The 18948-nt window shown below is 41.5% G+C and overlaps 1 protein-coding gene across 1 annotated transcript in view; it reads right to left on the bottom strand.

Moving 5' to 3' along the window:
* Positions 1-16748, bottom strand: part of SYTL5 (synaptotagmin like 5) — a 99093-nt gene extending 82345 nt beyond the window's left edge. Inside the window, exon 1 of the mRNA XM_048494773.1 lies at positions 16496-16748. The gene's annotated coding sequence lies outside the window, so the exon portion shown is untranslated. The remainder of the gene's footprint in view (positions 1-16495) is intronic.
* Between the last annotated feature and the right edge of the window lie 2200 nt (positions 16749-18948).

The following is an 18948-nucleotide window of genomic DNA, read 5'->3' on the forward strand; positions in this document are numbered from 1 at the left end:
CAGCTTCCATTATGTGACAAAGGGAGCAGGGCTGTGCATTCAGATAAGTTGAACTGAAAATAAAGCAGAAAAAAAGCCATTTTGCTGTTACTGCAGCTATATCAATATTGTAGCTTCTTTCCACAAATAATCCCTCCCATGAAAGAGACAAAGGAATTTCATGGACACCTTGTCAAAGTCCTTGCTAAAATCAAGGTATGCTATGTCCACAGCATTCCCTTCATCTACCAAGTTTGTCACTCTATCAAAAAAAGAGATAAATTATGGCATGACTTATTTTTGAGAAACCCATGTTGATTTTCAGGGATCACATTATTCCCTTCCAAGTTCCTTTCAGTTGTTACAATCAGGCTATTATATCTACGTATATCTATAAACGCAAAATACCACTGACTGACTCACTGACTCATCAAAAAAACTCAAAAACCATCTAACCTACAGTGTTGAAATTTGGCTGGTTCATTATGTGGTTTAGGCTGGTTCATTATGTGGTTTAGGTGCTCACTAAGAATGGATTTTTTCAAAATATTCAGTTTTACTCAAGTTATTACACATTTACTGTTGAACTCTGGCCATCTGTGTTACTGTTGAACTCTGGCCATCTGCACGAACATTCTAAAGGTGACAGTTAAAAGCCTGCTTGCCAAGCTAAAGGATGCCAATCTAAAGGGGAGTAAAAATGATTCGTTTCACAGGAGATTTTAATGAAGGGCACTTTGATGCTCTACTTCCATGTGTCGAATCGACAAGTTCTGATAATGCCCACCAAACAACAAGCACAATTGAGCCAATGGTGGCCCAATTGGATTCTACCACCGACCTCCTCACTGCCTACGAACCTGTTCCTTCTGTTGAAACAGCTAAAGGGAGGTGAGGAATTAAATGCAGAAAGCGATTTACAGATTCGGTTAGAAACTACAGAAAGCTGCTGCAAAATATGCGAAAAACAACCCAGATGTTCATAAAGAGGCTGTGAAAAGTATGCTGAATGTCACCCCGAAGTTCACAGACAGGCTGTGATGAGGTATGCTGAATGTCACTCCGAAGTTAATAGAGAAGATGTGATGAAGTATGCTGAATGTTACCCCGAAGTTCACAGACAGGCTGTGATGAGGTATGTTGATTGTCACCCTGAAAATCATAGAGAACCTGTGATGAAGTATGCGTAGCGAAGCACGGGTGCCCTGCTAGTACAGATATATAAACATAACTAGATGATAAACACAGTGCTTTTTCTCCTCCTCCTTGGTCAGAAGGACCTTCAGTTTAATCTTAGGTAAATATCCCAAAACAGTTTCTCCTCACACAACTGTAACACAATCCCTTATCTAGATAAGTCTTGCTTTCCAGAACAGGATTTACTTCTATTCCTCAGAAAGTAAATTTCCTCTCTTTTCTCTTTAAAAGCAAACAACTCTCATAAGCTTTCCTGCTTAGTATCTGTATGGATTCCCTTCAGAGAATATAAACTAGCAACCCATGTGTGTCTATAAGGTGACTGTTTTGTTTACCCCAGGAACTCAGTACAGATTCCTTTAATCTGACTATCCTGTCCCTCAATCAGAGTAATCTACCAGTAGAGAAGGCGGCATTCCACACATCCATTCACAAGCTCCATCTGAACAGAACTCCCCTCAAAATTTCATCATGGTGACTCAGGAAATCTCCTATCAGTCAAACAATCACAAACAGTCCTCACAACTACTTGCGTGTTGCATTTCAGCTGCAGTAAATATGACTGTTGGAATTGTTGGAATTTGTCACACAGGGCTTGAGGAAATACATTCGTACAAGAAATCTTGCTAGGATGGACATTTGCCCCTGCCATGCATCAAACACCTTGTGCATAATGGGCCATAGGGCCACTCCCCACTTACCTCGTCTGAGTGCAACCCCGCAGCGACCCCTCGTAGAAAAGCCTCCGTGGCTTTTGACCACGGAGACATTTGTTCCCCACTCATTTTCCATTCAGGAAATAGCATGGGGTTCCACATCAAGAGACAAAGAGGCAATCGAAAGCATATCTCTGATCATGGCTGGATAACGCTGTAGCGCCATATTTACATCGCGGAGTTGCAGCCAGCCAAAGGCACGGCTCCATTTTGATTGGCTGTCCCGAAAAGTTGGTTTGGATAAGCTGAATGCATTGTTTTGAGACATCTGCACATGCTGACGTTACTCACTACCAAGGTAAAATTGCTTCTGGGCAGAAAAAAACGAAAAGTAAAATCGGGTTTCGGGTTTACACCGCCGACACCCCTGTGCCCAGTGGCACTTTGCCAAGCTGTAAAACCGTGAAGCTCAAGCAAAAAAAGAGCAAAAAAGAGCAATGTTGGCACGTCTTGTTGTGCACACGCCTTCAATTTCCAAGCACTTTCTGGACGTGGGGACAACCCCTCCCTAAAACAAAATGGGGCGGGTTCCTGTTTCCTTCGATTGGTGCCGGAAGCCGCGCCAATCAGAGCAAATCAGCCGCTACAGAACAGCAGAGGTGTTTCACCTCCTGCCGCAACGGGTTTTTTTTTGAAAAATGTTGCTCTTTGCAGAGTGAACTCCTAATTTGCCATCGCCGATGCAAGTGAGGCAAGGGGAGAGCGGCAAATTAAGGGCAGCTGCTCAGTGGATGCTGGTGACATGGGGAACGTCCATCCTCCTCGTGTCTTTTAAAGAGGTGACCCCGCGGCTTATGGTGAGTGGGGAGTGGCCCTTAGTTTCTCAGCAGCATATTCTGAAAGAGGCCAACCAAAGAGAATCAGAATAATTAAAACATGATGCTTCTCCACACCCAGAAGGATGCCGTAGATAATCGTATTAAAACTACTGACAGGTCCAGAAGAATGAGAAAGGATATACTCCGCATCACCCAGATAACTCCCTGGCAAAGATTATCCAGCAGGGTATCCAAGGCCATTTCTGTCCAAAACCAGATCTTAATTTAGACTGAAATATATCTAGACAATATTTTTCCTTCAAGAAGTTGTGTGATCACCATCCACCTGTGCATCACGCCCAGGAATGGAATATTAGCTACTTGCTAGTAGTTCCAAGTCCAGGGACACCTTCCTCAGAAGGGATTTTATATAAACAAATGTTCTCTATGTCAGCCAACAAGGGGCAGTAGCTAAAAGCAGCAGACCCTAATCTTGTGAATTTGGTTTATTTCCCCACTCTCCCATATGAAACCTGTTAGGTGACTTTGGGCTAGTCACATTCTCCAAACTCTCTCAGTCCCGTCTACCTCACATAGTGTCTGTTGTGGATAGAGGAAAGGAGGGTGATTGTAAGCCATTTTGAGGCTCTTTAAAGGTAGAGAAAAGTGGAGTATAAAAACCAACTCATCTTCTTCACTACTCAGAGTAGTTTATGCCACTGATACAATTTTCCTGTAAAGAGCTTTGGATGTCCTTTGCAGCATATTAAACATCAACAATAACAGAAACATCTGACTGAAATTCCTTGAGATTAAAAAGAATTATGAGAAGAATCACTTCAGTTCTGCAGACTACAGCAAGCTGTTAGCTTTTGCTGACTTCATTTCATTTGTCCAATGGAACATGAAGATCTATAATTCTGTTGCTACTGCCCATTTACTATTTGGTAGCCGTATGCTACTCAAAATAATCTGGAAAGAAACAGAGTAAATGGAGAAAAATAATTACTACATATGTCACTGCATAGTCTTAATTAAAGGAATAAACAGCATTTCTAGAAGCCAACAAAAAAACACTGTTTCACTGTTACACCAACAATAAAGTGTAAACATGAAAAGGATAACAGCAGGTGTTAGTGTTTAAACAGATCTGTCTTGATTGTATAGAAAGAAGGCAACAGGGATCCATTTCTAGCAGCAACAGAGGCACACAAGAGAGGAATGCAGAAGAACAGGCTGCTTACTAGTAACTGGTGCTCAAGGGATCACTGATGCAGTCACACACCACTTGCTCAAGCCCTTCCAGAGGAATGTTCAGTAACTCCTAGAACTCAGCCAAAGAAGATTTAGGTGCTTGCCTGGCTCAAAGCAAAAAACAGTTCTGTGTCCTTGTCTTGAGGTACATCAGAAACGAGCAACTGGCAACTTGTGGGGAAAGTAGTTGGGTTTCATTACTGTACAGATGACCTCTCAAAGAAAACCAGTTATAGATAGGCTATTTGTTGTATGTATGAATCTCTACATATTTACATGCATAGTAAAGATTATAAAGCTGACCTATGTGGAGATAGGAACTATGGCTGCAAACGCCATCTTGTGAAATTCTATCTTGTGAAATTCCTGGAGAACTGAGGGCAGTACCTGGGCAGGACAGAATTTGGGGAGGGAGCTTGGAAGGGACCTGCTACCATAGAATCCACCCTCTAAAACCCTCGTTTCCTTCAAGGTAATCTCTGTAATCTGGAGATCAGTTATAACTCTGAGAGAGCTCCAGGCACCATCTGGCAGTTGGTAAGTGTAGTGGGAATAGGTGCAGTCACAGTATCATAACACTGTCAGGCCATCTCCTTCCTCATTCTGATATCAAAAACACATGGTTTGTTGAAAGTTGTGATCTGCAGAGCTCAGGTACAGAAATCCCAATGCTAAATGTCATGAATGTAGCCATGGCCAGCCCCAGGAGTTTGGATTCCCTAAACTATGCAATCCTGCCCACCTGTTCGCCAGCCACCTGATCACCAGTTACAAATAGGGGTGTGCCTGTGGAGATTGGGAGAAGTCTCCAGTCTCCACTAAACTGACTTTCACAGTGTGCCTGCTGTTGAACATTAGCAAGCAGTCAGTCGTAGTTGAGTCATGCAAATCAGGCAGCATCAAGTCACTCAGAAATTCCTACCAAGCGTGTTGCCAATCTCCAGGTAAGACCTGGAGATTCCCCATGATTGCAGCTGAGCACCAGGCATCTGACCTGCTGAAGAAAATGACTGCTATGGAGGGTGGACCCTTCTGCTATGGAGGGTGGCCCCTTCTGCACACGCAAAATAATGCGTTTTCAAGCCACTTTCACAACTGTTTGCAAGTGGATTTTGCTATTCCACACAGCTTCAAAGAGCACTGAAAGCAGTTTGAAAGTGCATTATTCTGCATGTGCGGAATGAGCCTTTGGCATTATACCTTGCTGAGGCCTCTTCCCTCCGCAAACCTCACCATAAAATCTCCAGGTAACCCTAGCCAGGTAACCCTAGCCAAGTAACCCTAGCCAAACCAGGCCTAGAAAGGGCCTTGACCCATCTTCCTGCATTTTACTCACAGAAACTGAATCCTGGAATGCAGTAACTGCCTAGCAACAGCCACTGAGGGAATCTGTTGTTTAACAATACTGGTGCTCCTTTTATCATTTTCAGATTTTTAAACCTGCCCTTTATGTATTTTTTTCAGATTTCACATGTTTTGCAAACTTGAGGCCCTTTTCAAGTTTATAGAAAGATCTAATTTGTCTATTTACTGCTCAAGTCACTGGATTTAAGTATCCAAATAGTTGTCCAACTCCACGACTAGAATACAAGGTATCTATGATCCTGTTTTTCCTTAGACAAGAATTTCCTAAGTGGTTTGTAAATGGAAATTCCACCTTAATAAAAGTCTAATTTAGCTGATTGAGAGCAAATTTCCCAGCTTACACTTCAAACATCTTACACTTTGCACCTTGCTTAAGATAAAAATACAGCTCTGCTTAACAAGAATGAAATATTTTCAAAATATAAAAAGTAATTCTATATAGAGCATACAACAGTGTCATCTGGTGATATTCACAGATCTGTATTGGTGCTTTAGGAAAGGAGGGTTCAAATTCACGTTTCTATCATTTGTTCAAAACAATCCACATTTTAGGTAAGCTATGTGAGTGAAGAGTGAAGAAAGATCTTCAGTGAGATTATCACTAATCATTTGTGTAGTTCCACTGATTATTCCAGTTGTTTTAAGTGATAACAAAATATCACTTTTCAGTGATGCTCTCTGTACTTCCCCACCACAGTGCACAGCCAGTTCCTAACATTTTTAAAAAATGAAGATTATCTGCAACTCATTGTTCCGTGGCAATGAGACAAGTTCTGCCACACTGTAAGTATTAATAATACAATTATACAAAGATCTGGATAGCAGATGGCCTGTGTTCAAACTGAGTCATTTCCCAGAAGTCCAAAGCTAAAGTTTTCAGAAATATTGTTTCTACACATGGGCTTCTCCATTTTAAAAAAAATCTCATAAAATCTGACAGCAAACGTTGCTGTTGAACTGGAAAGTTTGTATTCTTTGAAACCCACTAGATATCAATGCATCTAATTCACAATACAGGCAAATCATACTTAAATCTAGAGACTGGAGACATGAACAGATATTTCTACAAAACTGAGCTTTACATAAAAATACAGAACCTTTAAAAAAAAAGAAGCAGTCCATATAGCTTTAAGACATAAATGCCCTTAGTGGCTATTGCTAGGCAACCATAGCAGTATTGTCAGTTGAATGCTTGGTTTCTGGCTGTTTTGGCCTTTAGGGAGAGCTTATGAGGCCAGAACTGGTAGCAACCCTAAGACAACTCGACACCATGTGCACTACTTATCTAGGCCCAGCAGTTCACAATTGTTCAACAACAGTCACCTTATGAAAGCCAGTGTGGTATAGTGGTTAGAGTTTCAGACCAGGACTGGGAGATCTAGGTTTTGCCATGGTGCTCAATTGGTGATGTTGACTTGTGAGGATAAATGGAGAAGGTGAGAACAATGAAAGCTGCTCTGGTTTCCCATTGTGGAGAAAGTTGGGATATAAGAGAAGTAAAAAAATTAAAAATATAGCTGTAGATGAGGGACAGATAGAAGGAAAGGGAGAAGAAGTGGAGAAATGGAAGTTGCCAGGAAGAGGGAAAGGGGAAATAATGAGAGAAGGTGAATACTGGGGCAAGTGAGGTGCCCCCAACAAATCCTTGCAGGTTCCCCACAGTGCACTTAGGACCAGACCAGTGCCGGCACTGTACTGCTGGACCTTAGTTTTCCCAATTAGAGACTGCCAGAGGGAAGGAAGGAACACTGAAGATAGGGAGGTAGATAAAGTTGACCAGTTGATGGGGAAAAGAGAAGGAAGCAGGAAAAGAGGAAACGGGGAAATGGACAAGATCCTTCACTTATAATTTCATAAACCCACCCAGCAGACCTCTCTAAATTCTCCCTTCATTTTGAAATTAATTAATATCAACATTTTTAAAAGCACTTCCTAAATCAGATCAGGTATTTAACTCAGTAGATCAGTAATCAGAACTTTTTCTGTCATATAGATACAGAATATGTTCATGTTATCTCCCTTAAGACATTCTTTGGGGGCATTATAGCAAGTAATCACCAGCGCATCAGTCCTTCAAGTCTTAACTAAATGATCTGATCAGACAATCTAGACCAAATTATTCTTAATAAAAAAACACGCCAATCATTGTTTGAGCACTCTACAATACAGAGTTAAAATGTTGGTTACAAAAGGCTATTAAAAGATAAATCTTCTTCATCTTCCTGTCAACTATATGTTTTGGGAACATTTACATCAACTTGGCAAAGGCTATCAACAACCACATCCAAAGGTTTTATTTGACCCAATTTTGTTTCAGCTGTTACAAGAAAAGTAAAACATGAGTTATTGAGAAAGAGATCAACCTTAACAATGGGCAGTATTAATATCCTAAGGGAGCAATAATTACACTGCAGCTGGAAAGAGGACAGTCACAGCACAACCACATTGCCACAACAAAACAACAGGCTTGTTTTGTTGCAGCCAGAAAGCTGATAGGGATGCTACCCCAACCTCTATGGAACTGCTCTGTGCTGTTCCATGGGCTGGTGTATGTCTACTCTGGAAAATGGAGCATTTCTGGGCTGAAAGAGCTCAGAAAGTTGTCTAAAGTTGGCCTCGCCCTCCTGGAACACCCCATTCCACACCGGTGTGGGCTCTTGCCATGCGGTTCCCCAATGTCAGCACAAGTGCCTCTATGCTGGTATAAACTTCCTTTACACTGGTGCAAGTGGCATTTACCTTAGTGCTGGGGTCACACTGCCTTCTGAGGAGTTTCAACTTTCCCACCCTCAGAATTGCACTGTAATTAAACTGTGCATTCCTAGATGGTGCTGTTTTGGGACCATATGTCTTACAGATAGAACTGGCACTGAATATAGTTATTCCAATGTACATTTCCAACATACAAAACAGAACTAGACAAATCTCTTTTGCAAAGAAGCTCTCTGGACCATAACTTAAAATTCATATAATCAGTATAATATTTTATGATTCAGAACAAAAAAATTGTGCATAATTGCTAGAAATGAGAAATAGATATAATGTTGGAAGTATGTTGCTATTCCTCTTGTATAGCAGTCTCCCAACATGAATATTTTCAACTAGTTATTTCCAGTAAGAGAGAGACAGGTAGGTGCTCCTATACAGCAACTCCCAAACATGAGAATTACTTTAAATACAAACAAAAAATTGATTTCACCTACAGATAGCTGCACCCTGGCTCAGTGGTGGAGTATCTGCTTTGCATACATAAGTTCTCAGGTTCAGTCCCTCCTATTAAAATGAGCGAGAAGAAGTTGATGTGAAAGACCTCTATCTGAGACTCTGGAGAGCCGCTGCCAGTCAGAGCAGGCAACACTCACCTTGATGAATCGAAGGTTTGACTCAGACATCTAGGGAAATTAAACTGTCTTTTGCTAACAGTACTTGTGAGATCATTTGTTATATAATTTATAAGAAGTTGATGCTGGCAGCCAATGTGAAAGCACGAAGAAGCAAAACTGTAATTACCTTTGAATTAGAAATTGAAGACTTGGGGTTTCAAGGTTAGATCCCTTACATGATTAAAAACATTCAGGTGGGATGGTTGTGTTAATCTACTGAAACAAAACTCAATAGGAATGTTGTGAGTAATTAAAGACTAAAGTATTTGTTTATTGTTAAGATGGCTGTGGCATTGCTCACCTAGCTGTGGGTAACTTATTAACATTATTTGAATGTAAATTACCATATTAAATTAACCTGCCTCAAAATTCATTGGCCCTCCAAAAACTAAACTATCTCCTTCTTTAGCAACTCTTTTGAAAAAGGAAAGTTTTCCCCTCCTTTGGAGAAAAGTATCAGAACCATCTCTGCCTGAGAACCTCTGCATATCTGTCACTGGATGTGAAGTGTATCTTTCTTAATTTAATAATATTAAGTCGTAGCATGACCTCGGCATAATAGCAACAATATACAGCAAAACAAAAAAATTAGAAGTACTTTTTTCCAGCTTTACTTACAAGTTAACTATTTCCAAATGCTTTCCTATATGCCTGTTATCTATAAAAATATGTCCTTGTATCCAAGTGCTGTATGTTGACAGTATGGTGACTGCTTTATAAAAGCAATACTGAAAATAAATTTATATTTCAGCATTAAAAGTGTTACACATACATCATCTTATTGTAATCCTACAGCAGCTCGGCTATTATTGCTATATCACAAAGGGAGATGGAGACTGAGAGAAAATGGCTTGCTCAAGACATGAAGGAGGCAATATTTGTATTGGGGCCACTCCCACCCCCACCCCCGGATCACAGCAGATCTTCTTAGCCACTTCATTTTTATCAGTTTCCTCAAGAGATATTTTTATAAGAAATGTTGGGGGATTCATGAGTCCCAAAGAGACTGGTAAATAAGGAACTCTTGATGACCAGGAACTTTTCTACAAACAGCTCACACCAAGGTGTGAGAAATGGAGCCAGGAAAATCAAAATTAAACACTGATGCCCCATAAGGAGGGGGGAAAGTCAGAATGTACAAGACGCTGTGGTTCCATTAATGTCAGTATTGGCTTTCTGAAGCCTGTTGACTTTGTTATCATTTACAGTGGCTTATTTCCTCCTTAAAAGAAGAATTTAAACACTATTGAAAATGATGCTGTTTGGGGGTGGATTCCAGCATCACTTGTTTAAACTGGGGAGCCCAGATTCTCCTTTTAAATCCACCTTAAAGGGAGAATCTGGGGTCCCCAGTATAAATAACATTGAAAGTTATGCTGTTTCCCCCAGTTGGGGGGACTGGATACAACACCATAAAATGTTTTCATTGCAGTAATAAAACATTTTGAAAGCATTTTGAATATCTATTTGAAGCAAATAATTTCCAAATATCTACTTTCCTCTTCTCTGCCCATCTCTCAAATTCTACCTTTAATACCCCATGGGAGGGATAAGCATTGAGGATACTTGGAAAGAATAAAAGGCAAGTGGGAAAAGGACGACAAAGTTGCGTTGTGTCCCTACTACACCCTTTATCACTCCCAACCCTGGTCACTGGGCTACTGCTACTCAACACTCCATTCAAACCTTAGTCTTTGGCGTTTCCTAAAGACAAGAGGCCTCATGAGTGCCTATTCCAGAGTAGCAAATGAGGGGCCTGCTCATCTACATCAGTGGTTCTGTTAGAAACGTGGGTCCAAAGACCCTCAAAATAATCTGGACAAAGTTGGTGAAGCAGGTAACAAAGCTTTTATTGGTTCACGGTCTTGCAAGATCGGGTGTCCACCCAGAAGTAGGCACACCCTTCCTTTGTTCTACAACAGTTTATAATACTTTTTCAGGACCACCCAATCCCTCCCTCACTTCTCCATTGGCTAGGAGATGAGGGCCATAGCCTATTACAATTCATCTAGGCATACTATGTCATATACCAGGTGGTATCTTCTCCAATTAATACATCTCTATATGGTCATTTCCTGTAATTAATATTTGGTTCTTAGTTGTCAACCCTTCGTTAGTGTCTTCATGATATATATCCATGCACCTGCCACAACTTTGGTTCCCTTATCTAACTGTGAAGACACCATCATATTTTACCCCTTCATCCAAAGGCCTTCTACCTTGGCACAGGATCTTAGCCGCCTATAAGCGAGTACCTCTTGGCACAAGAACCTAGGTCTTCCTGACCCACTCCCCTGCTTTGAAGACACTATCCCAAGCTTGCTAGGGGCCCTCTTATCAGCAGGTGTCTGTTTGGCACAAGAACTCATGTTCTATTACTGTTTATGACTATTGAAACCAGGCTTCAGAAGCATCTTAGAAAAAGACTTTAGCTAGAGGCCTTAAGAAGCTTCTGAATGGAGTTTCTGCTTAATAGCACCTACTGATTAGGATCTAGAGAAGCAAGCTGTTTTAGCTATTTTACACTTTAAACTGAGAGAATAACATTTATAGCAGGATTCATTACACATGAAGCATTAGGATACATATATTGAACATGAGTGATTAACATATTCTTTAAGTTTCATTATTTAGCTACAATATAAAAGCATTCAAATATACAAACATGATTATAAACTACTACATCACCTATTATTCCCGTCTAACCCTTGACCTTTCTTCTTCTGCTAGCTCATTTTAAAGCAGGTGTGCTTTTAATTGGGATATGATAAGAAATACACAAGTCAAATGGAATATACTAAGCATCATACTCCCATCTCTCTTTGAATTCCATCCAACTTGACAGGCTTTATTCAAGTATAGATACTATACATGGACTTTATATTCAGAGTTCACCTACTAAATCTTGTGATTCTGTGAAGGGTATATTCTTTGTGACTTCTAAATCCAATATTTGTGCACTAAATATGTTTATGTGTGTAGATAACTCAATATAATCTTACACCTTATGAAAACACCTAAAGCTACCTTCTTTTATAACTTATAAGGCAATCATTTTCATTGTCCCGTGTATACTTTATAAAAGTAACACCTCTTTGGCATATGTAAAAGCAACATTTTCATCTATCACAGTCAGGACCCCTTTGGGGGTCGAACGACCCTTTCGCAGGGGTCGCCTAAGACTCTCTGCATCAGTGTTCTCCATCTGTAAAATGGATAAATGTTAGGGGTGGGGGTCACCACATCATGAGGAACTGTATTAAAGGGTTGGGGCATTAGGAAGGTTGAGAACCACTGTTCTACATGATTTAAAGGCTTCTATAAAAATGCTGCTCCATACAATTAGAAAGGGGAGGCTGTGAATAAAGAAGAAAAATTGACAGCAACTAATAGGATGATGAATTGGAGTGTTCTAACTTCAGTCACTTTGCTTTATGAAGTGCAACAGTGTTTCCCCTAAAGAAAAACACAAGGACACTATGTAGTTCTGACTACCTTAGTTATTGGAAGATGGGATGAACGCTCCTTGCCCCACCTCCAGTTTTAACTGTTTAACTTCCTTTCCTGCTTCCCTCTAAATGAAGGCCTATTGACTATATTGCTAAGCTACAAAATTCAGCACTATGTTAACAACGTATCAGTACTATCTAACTTGTTCAATCCTTGAAAAGCACCTGTAGTATTTTATATTTATTTTCAAAACTACGCTATAAATTTCAGGTTACTGGTTTGGGTTGCATGCTGCTGCTTCTGTGTTCTGCCCCTTTCTTACACCCTAAGACAATTTCAGTTCCTTGGCAAACTTCAAAAACTTTACCCTAGTTTTTTACTGTGCACACACAAGGCCAGAATTAGATTTCCTGTCTCCAAGCAAAGGTCAGTTGGAGCTGCACCTTGCTTACACAAGTTCTGAATTTGTCCTGAGAGTGCCATCTAAGAAAGGTTATCTTAATCCTTTTCAGACAGCATGACTCATGTTTTCTGCTTACGTCTCTCTTTGGTCTGCATTTCTTTGACTTCACACATAGCTTTCTTGGTTCAGGAGAATTAACACAAACCGAAATGGACATTGCTGCAATTATATTTTTTAATTAATGCTCTCCAAGAATTCAGTCTTCACTTCTCTTTTTACAAAAATCAACAGGGAAACAGTTGTGTATATGAGAGATATTTACATTTGTTTATTTATACATTGCAATCATACAGCATGTTACTGTGGTAAGGAGGCTAAAGAATGCTCTTGGTCAAACAGGTACTATAAGTGGATACACTGAAAGGATTTCCTGCCCTGTTCCTCCAGGTGGTTTTAGATAGCAAATCACAGAATGAATAGAATTATTCTGTATCTTTGTGAATTTCCGGAATTCTATCACTAGGCTTACTAGGCTGTTTTTTTTTATCAGGAAACAAACCCCAGAATAGGGCTAGGAAGATGGCAGTGAAGGTTTGTTTCTTGGTATCTGGATAACTAGTTGTCATATAAGCAAACTTTATTTACTTGTTTCAGCAAAAAGTAAACTGTGCACATGGGACTCCTGTCATAAAAACAATGCTTTCCTCTACCAGCACTAGTGGAGGGCCCACACTGGCCAGGGATTCTATATAAGGCTGCATTGGATCAGTGTATGCAGAATGAACAAAGATGGATTTAATCTGCAGTCCAAATCCCAGAGGCCCTGACAATGTACAATAGTCTTTTATACGCCTTGTCTATCATAACAATGACCATTTTGCTAGCATTACATTGCCAGTTCAAATGTTCTACCCTGGCAGAAACATCAATTTCTTCCTCCTTCTCACTCAGACCCAAAATCTCAAAGTCTTGAAAGGTTTGGAGTATTACTGGTGGATTCCGCATGGGCCAAATACATCAGTGTGAAATCAGTGTAAAATGGTTTAAAATGGTGTAAAATGGTTTACACTGTTTTCACACCATTTTCACACCACTGTTTTTGGCCCACGCACTTTTTCCTATATGAACCCGTTTGTAAGATCTTCGGAGGAGCATTTGCTCAGAACACTATCATTTGTGGATGCAAAATTGGCAACCATTATGAGCAGGGAAAGGTCAGGTATCATCAAATTGAACAGCATAACCCCTCCCCTCTCGCCACCCTGCATACAGCAGAACCTCCTCTCCTTCCAGCTGATGGCAAAAACCTCTCTTCTCCATCATATTTCAGTAATAGCTGCCTATCAATTTTGGCTTGTGCTGCTGTTTGGCTTTTTAAATTTTATTTTATTTTTAGATTTTGATCTCCTGAATGTTTTGCATGTGCTTATGAACTGTGCTTCAATTATGTTGCATCATACTTTGAATATTATTAGTAAGTGGCATAAAATTTGGTAAATAAATATTCAGAAATTATTCAGTTTCAGGGAAACTTTTTATTCCAGCTGTCAAGCTCTCTATAAAGCTAAGTGCTAGCTCCCAAAGGAGAAAAAAAGGCAGCGAGGTTGCTTATCAGAATACATAGAGAATTACTTAATATAGGCTAGCCCTGTACTTCAGTCTACAATTCTAGGAACACTTTTTTGAGATTACCTGGACACTGTGAGGCACTACCAAGTAAACTGCATAGAACTGAAGCAGAGAGCTTGAGCCACCATGGTGTAGTGGTTAAGAACAGAGGGACTCTAATTTGGAGAAACAAGATTGATTCTCCACTTCTCCACATGCATGGCAGACTCTAACCGGTCAACCAGGTTTCTCTCCCACTCCTCCACATGAAGCCTGCTGAGTGACTTTGGGCTAGTTACAGTTATCTTCAAACTTTCTCAGCCCCACCTAGAGGTTTTTTTTTATTTATATCCCCCTTTCTCTCCTGTAGGAGACTCAAAGGGGTTTACAATCTCCTTGCCCTTCCCCCCCACAACAAACACCCTGTGAGGTAGGTGGGGCTGAGAGAGCTCCGAGAAGCTGTGACTAGCCCAAATTCCCCAGATAAGCCTCCACAGCTCAGGCGGCACAGCGGGGAATCAAACCCAGTTCTCCAGATTAGATACTCAAGCTCTTAACTTCCTACACCACTGCTGCTCCACAGGGTGTCTGTTGAAAGGAGAGGAAGAGAAGAAATTTGTACGTTTTTTATAAAAAACTTCTTACAGTTGAAAAAAGTAGGATATAAACCCAAACTCTTCTAGACTTGTTACAACTGCCAGTAGCTGTCTTACCATTTTTACCTTTTCAGACCTTTACTCTGATCTACAAATGAAACCACATGGAGATCTAGTAATACCCTACTACATGAAGTTATGGTCCAGATCTAAAGAACCATGCAACTAGTTCCATGATCAGAAGGCAAACATTTAGTTGCGTTTCTCAAAAAGAAGTTGTCCATGTCTACAAGGCATGTCTTTGTGAAAAAAGATGTTGTTACATAGCCATGGAGCTGGGCTATTCACATGGAAAAGGTCAAAAATATCACTAGGCAATCCAAATGATTTCACAGATATCTTCAGACATACAATTCAAGATGTTTTGATGTAACAAAGAACAAATTGGAGCACAGTGCAAGATGTCAGCCAACAAGAAATAGACATGCTATATCCAGTGGTAGATTCTGATTTTGAATTTGAGCTTAATGCTTCAGACAGAAAGAAGAACATCCATACAAGACACCCTTAAAATTTGTCTGGACACTCTGAATTTTTTTCCCCAGAACCAACCTGATACCCCCAAGTTGTTTCACCTGCAGATTTCTTCAGAACTCATGTTCTGTCATATCCTTACATTTATATGGTAAACCTATACTCAATCTCCCTCTTCCCTTCCCTTCAATCAGAGCTTCTTTTCTGATCATTTTAATACAGCTTTGCATATATTTACCGCTAAAACCAAACAAGCTATATGGTAACCTACTTCAAGGGATAAAATGTTTTTAGCCTATGATTATTGTACAGTCCTGGGTAATTATCTTTGTCTCCATCTGTAAAAAGGCGTAAATGATGTGCTGGAGCAAGGTTAACAAATATAAAAATATAAAAACAGACAAGCACTTCATACACTAGAACTACTGTATTATGTAAAGTGAATATGGGCTAATAATGGCCAAATCCCTTCTCATAAATACTTAGCCATACAGAAATACTAATCTCGTTCATCTTGAAACAAAGGCAACTAGGAGACAATTTATTTGCTCTGTGCTTTTCAGTAAGCAGTTTGGAAAGGCAATAGACATGTCCTAATGCTGGAAAACCAAAGAGCAGAATTATTTCCCTCCCAACTGTCATGAAATGGTTCAAGTAAGCCAGCCCAGTCAGACCTGCAGGGGTTTGACAAGTCTCTCCCTGGCTCCATATAGCGAAAACTCATTTCTGGAAATGCAGAGTAAAGTTCCCTCTTCAGGACACTTCCTTGTTTACTTCTGAACTGAAGCGATGCCGAATATCCCTGGACTCAAGGTTCTGACAGCTCTTTTCTCTGCCCACCCCCGCCCGCCCTCCTTTCCAGACTAGGGGACGAACTCCCCTTTCAGGAATGGGGGCGGGGGGGAGAACAGTTTATCCCAATCTTCACAGGACTCGGCTTCAGAAACCGGCTCCACTTAGCATCCCTCCCCACTGACAGGCATCGTTTCTACGAGGAGCTTCCCCGTCCAATGCAAAGCGCGTTGTCCCTCTGTCGAAGAGGTAGGGAGAAGAATGCAAGCGCTCCCGTGTTCCCTGCTCCTCGGGTTAAAACAGGTCCTAAATGCCGGGACAGAGGGAGAGGTTGCTTCGCCAGCAAGGAGCTATCCTCAATCAGCTTTTGCGCGCTCGGCTAGCAAAGTCGGGGCTTGCAAAGGTTCGCGCCCCGCCACGAGTCGCAAGAAGCTTATTCCTCCCCCCCGCGCGACCTTACCACATGATAAAGTCCCCGGTTCGCCCTTCGCTCTGCCGCTGCTGCAGCCACGGTGGTGCGGATCTGAAGCCGGGTTGCTGCGGCTGTTCCTGCACGAGTAGCATTCCCGCCGGCGGCTCACTGACACCTCCCTCCTCGAGCGCGGGAATAGGGACACCGTCGCCTCCAGCACACTTCGGTGCAGATTAATCTACAAGAGCAAAGCCCCCAGATCGGGCGCCAAACCTCTCGTCTTCTTCGCAGCCAGTGCAGTTCACTGGGATCCCTTAGCGCCTCCTGCTGGCCCGGCTCAGGAAGCGCGACAGCATCCAGTCACCCAACCAGCGGGCGAGGGAGGGGAAACCCCCGTGAAGACAGGCAAGGTGCATCAGAGCACTGAAAACGACCGCTGGAGGATGCAGATCTGAAGGCTTGTGGGAGAATCACAGAAGGTCTGTAAAAGGAAAAATGCTGGCTTTTATGGCGATCAGCGTCTAGCCCTTGAAGCGCAGTTCTGTTTTGCCGACTTATGACTTTGGAGGATCCTAAGTTGTTTAGCTGTACCGGTGGGAGAATTTCTGCAGTTATCCCATCTGTTCCTGGCCTCACAAGACTGTGAAGCAAACTGCTGATGACAGGACTGGATGATCCGCTGCTTTGGTGTACACTAGCATTCACATTCTGGGGTGGTATGAAACAGAAAGATGTGTGTGCAAAGCAAGCTATATGTTTATCAACACACAGGTATGGCAGCATTTTGCTGCTGTTCTAAACAAAACCTCCGTGACTGCTGCAGAATATTGACTCCAATTCTTCTTGATTGAGAAGCCTGCAACAATTCTTGCCTCCCAGAATCCTGGTTTCCTGCCTTTAATGGCAGTCATGGAAGAATCCTCGGATCCACATTCAAACTATGACAATATCTATGACTATGTCTATTTCAAAAACAGGATTTTACTGGATCTTGCTTTCTCAAATATACTTAAACCTTTGAGGAAATGTACACAATGCATAGAAATCTCTCCCCTCAGCTTTGAGAAGCTTCTGGAATACTTCACATTTTCCTCAGCAAGGAGGTTTGCACTATGTGCACACGTGAGCTTGCTAACTTATAAAGGGAAGTGCATATTTGTAAAAATACAAGTGTCCCTTTTTCACTATTTTCATTTTTATTTTCCATAAAACATTACAGCCATGAATATCTTGTTGCAATTAACAGAAAATACAAAATATATCCATGCATAAATGATGTCTAGACTATATGACAGTTGCTTTGAAGGACATGCCTGATGGTTCTGTAAATATTATAACTTTATTACAGCCTGAAAAAGATGCAGTTCCTAAAGCTAGTATTCTACAGAGCAGAAGCTGCTGTTATGTTAGTAAAGCACTTAAACAATATACATACAGAAAAATTCCAGTCAACAGTGAGGGAAGAAGAAGGCCAATAACTATGACTAGAGTTGTCTCTTGTACTTCTGTGAGCAGACTCAGTGACATTTTTAAAATACTCCATAGAAGGCAACCATGGGCTACTTCCATTAGGAGGATTTAACTGGAGTGTTCATAAGCTTCTATACAACATTGTGTTCAAATCATCCTGTTTCCAGGACTTCAATATGCTTTCCAGAGGCGGAGCACTCACGTGGACATGTGGGGTCACAGTGTCCCCAGGTGCACATCAGCTGGTCATGAGGGGACAGAGAACCGCCCCCACACCCCTCCCCCCAGCCCCGCCCCCCAGGCTGCTGCTTCAGCCAGCCGGCGGAGGCTCTGCGGGCCGAAGGAGCAGCCTGGCTGGGCTGCTGGGTGCCCCTCGGCCCTGCCCCACCAGGCTGCTCCTTCAACCAGTGGAGGCTCTGCTGAAGGAGCAGCTTGGTGGGACTGGGCCGAGAGGTGGCCCGCAGCAGGCTCCCACCTAAGGTAAGTGGGGGGCAGTATGGGGGGGCAGGGGGCACCCAGAACAGGTGTTGCCCTGGGCACCATCCCCCGCCTCTGATGCTTTCTACCATGCCTCCTTTACTTCCATCATTTTGGAGTTAAGTATGTCATCTGGAAGAAATGGTGCACATTTTCCTGCCCTATCCCACATATGCCATTTTCCTGCAATCGTACTTACTTATTTATTTATTTATTTATTTGCTGTTTATTTTGTTGAGGTGTTTTCAATTGGTAGCTACTATAGAGTTACTACCCTATAATGCCCTAGTGCTACTTATTTCAAACTTTAATCAAGATATTATGGCACTATAATGCATGTGCGAAAAAAACAAAAAAAGGGGGGGGGGCTGGCAAGTCAGCTTAGGAGCCATTATGAACATTCCTGAAATCCTGAACATTATGAACATTCCTGAAATCCAAGGTGGAGCTATTGCAGAGCACGTATAGCCAGGAGAAATATCCTTCTTTCAGAATAGCACAGAAGTGCTAATATTGAATTTAAGATCTCTTGATCTTTTGAAGGAGGGACCTGG

Source organism: Sphaerodactylus townsendi, linkage group LG04 (genome assembly GCF_021028975.2).
Source record: "Sphaerodactylus townsendi isolate TG3544 linkage group LG04, MPM_Stown_v2.3, whole genome shotgun sequence".
In the NCBI taxonomy this organism is placed as follows: Eukaryota; Metazoa; Chordata; class Lepidosauria; order Squamata; family Sphaerodactylidae; genus Sphaerodactylus; species Sphaerodactylus townsendi.